Raw genomic sequence first — 2,863 nt, forward strand, 5'->3', positions numbered from 1 at the left:
GCACCCACCCTAGAAATAAAAGGTTTCAGCCCTCCCGTGGAAATACAATCCGCCGCCGTCGCTGATACTGCAGGCAAAGGGCGAGTGGAGCCGGCCCCGCGGTGCGGACCCCCCGCGGGGCGGGTGGTTTCCGCTGCCCGGGTGGGTGCCGAAGCACAGCGGCCTGCGGGGAGCGGGGGAGACGGCAGGGAGGATGCGGGCACCCCAGCTCCGCTCCGGGTATCCATCTCCCCTCATTCAGAAGCGTGCAAGCGCCAGAAGTCTCGGAGCAGACTCGTTTGCATGTGTGAAAATAAGAACTTTTATGATAAAAGATGTTCTGAAGTAAATTTTTCAGGGCAAACATTACAAGTAGCGCTTGGAGAACAAGCTCTCCACAGCTTTTACTGGTAGGAGAAAACCAGCTAAACTGGGAAACGGATACTCGGGAGACTCTTCCACACTGTACAACTAACCCATTACCGACCAGGTTTGAGCTAGTGCTACTAGCAGTTGGACTGTTAGCTCGGATGGGACATGACCCAGCTTAATTAAGAGATACGTCAAACCCTGTCTACGCACCGGGAACTCCAAACAATTCCCCCAGGTGGAAAATAATTCAGCTCCAAGAGGGAGCTGCTCAGAGCTTTGGAGTAGATGATTTTCCTACTCCAGGTCAGTTAGCATCCTGCCAGTGAAACCTGTTCGTGTGAGTGTTACTGCTCACAGCTGTTGGATGAAGGAGTCAGTTAGCCTGAGACCCCTAGTCACTAAACTCGATGTAACAAGGCTTCTCACATTTTATAGCAGTGCTGAAAACGGAACCGCAGGTATCTTTCTCAGCGTAGTTTAGGAAGTTATTGATAATCCTTGCTCTAATGCCTCATCCAGAGGGTCTGATCTCATAGAAGTTAAGAGCAAAACTGCAGAGCCCCAGCTCTGGTGCTGGTCTTCCCCGGTGTGCAGACCGTGCAGCAGGCTAGAGCACGCCGTACTCTCAAGTGACAGGATATTGTCTGTATGCAGAGGCCATTGAGAGTATCAGCACCGAAGAGCTAACTCTCAAACGATGCTCTCTGGACCACGGCTCTGCAGCTGGTTTGTGGCATTGGATCAGACTGCATGGTTACAGACTTGCCAGTGAGAAGCTTGACGATATAAGCAGAGGGCAGCCGTTGAGAAACACCCCTGGTCCGAATGCTCAGCACCCGGTGTGCTAAAGCTAAAGCTCTCACCTGCCTGAACGTCCTAACGCAGTCATCCGTGTTCCTGCCCGTTAATACTCCAGCTCTCTAAGAGAACAAAACTGGTTACAGGCTTGATGCAGCAACCTGAGGTTATCATACCAAGGGAATCCCACCAGATAGTCACAAAAAGCCCCCAAAGCTCCCATACTGTCCACCCAGCAAGGCCCAAAAGCTGATCCCCACACATCCTACCTGACGGACCTCCTGCACTGCACACAGTGGTCTGTGCTCCTGCACGGAGCTTTTTGGAGGGATGCAGCTTGTTTTCGGTGAGTCATCAATGAGAAACGGAGACCCTGGTACAGTGTAAGTAGAATCTACTGACTGAGGGAAAGATGATTACGACAGAAGCGGGAGGTGTTTGCTCTGGTTCATTCTGTGAGGTAACTTTTTTTTTAGTTACTTTATTATTCATTCATAAAATTTAGTGTTAGGGGATTCAGAATGCGGAACACATTCAAGAGGACATTTAGCAAAGCGTTTGCCAGAGGACAAGTTCTCATCTGATGCACTGAGCAGCACATTCGGAGTCTGATTCAGTATTTTCAAGTGATGTCTTCGGCACGCACCAAAGAAGATCTGGGGCATCGGAGTATTTTTGAACTAATTCCCATGAAGTCAATGTTAAATCCAAGGGTGCAAGCCTGTATTAGTGAGAAATGAGTCAGATATTGATTGCATCTTACCATTGTTCACTATATGACTGAATGAGGTAAAACCAGAAGGAAACTGCATCTATTTTACTTCAAATATTTCAACTTATACTGAACAAGTTTCAGTTGTTCACGTTTGCTGAATAAACAGCAGTGAAATGTCTTATAAATGAAATAACACAAAAAAAGCACATAAATACAGACAGATAGATTTCAAATGATTGGGAGATAACCGAAAATATTTTGAAATATTTTGTGTCATTGCTTACACACAGCAGTCAGTGATGTTATACCAAATCACTGGAAACCAGTGTTCTGTATTATCACGCCCCAAAATTTCTTGGTGTTATTTCCAGTTGAGCAGGGAATGTGAGTTACATTTTTAGATGAATTCTTAGGGTTTTTTCACACGTATGGTAGACCTTCTGTCTCAGACTGAACTCACAGTCATGTTATGTGTTTCTATTCTTATGCTACATCAGCAAAATGTTAAAAATAAAGTTTTGTCTGTATGAACTTAAATCCATTTCCCAAAAATACACTGTGATGTCTGCTTGTAGTCTGCTATATTGGCAAATATCCATTAACTCCTGTGTTACATGTATAAGATTGTTCTGCTCAAACATAGATGTATTTAAATACTCAAAGGAACATTATTTTACAATGTCTGGGCAGTTCTGGTCTTCAGGTTCTGTCTCAAAGAGTAAGCAAGCGTATATGGTTGTCGTAGAGCCTTTCTTAAGAGCAAATAAAACTAAGATTTTGTTATGATATTGGAAGATTTGCTAGACTGTGGGATGTAAACCAAGGCAGAGATCAGAGTGGACACTGAAGACAAAGGGGACAGGCAAGTAAACAAATGGGATCCTAATCAGTTTGTCTCACAAAGTGGGTCTACATAAACCTCATTCTTCTCTATCTGGTTGTCGTGGTTTAAGCCCAGCCGGCAACTAACCCCCCCCCCCCCCCCCCCCCCCCCCCCCC

The sequence above is a fragment of the Aptenodytes forsteri genome, unplaced genomic scaffold (genome assembly GCF_000699145.1).
Source record: "Aptenodytes forsteri isolate BGI_AS27 unplaced genomic scaffold, ASM69914v1 Scaffold88, whole genome shotgun sequence".
Taxonomy (NCBI): domain Eukaryota; kingdom Metazoa; phylum Chordata; class Aves; order Sphenisciformes; family Spheniscidae; genus Aptenodytes; species Aptenodytes forsteri.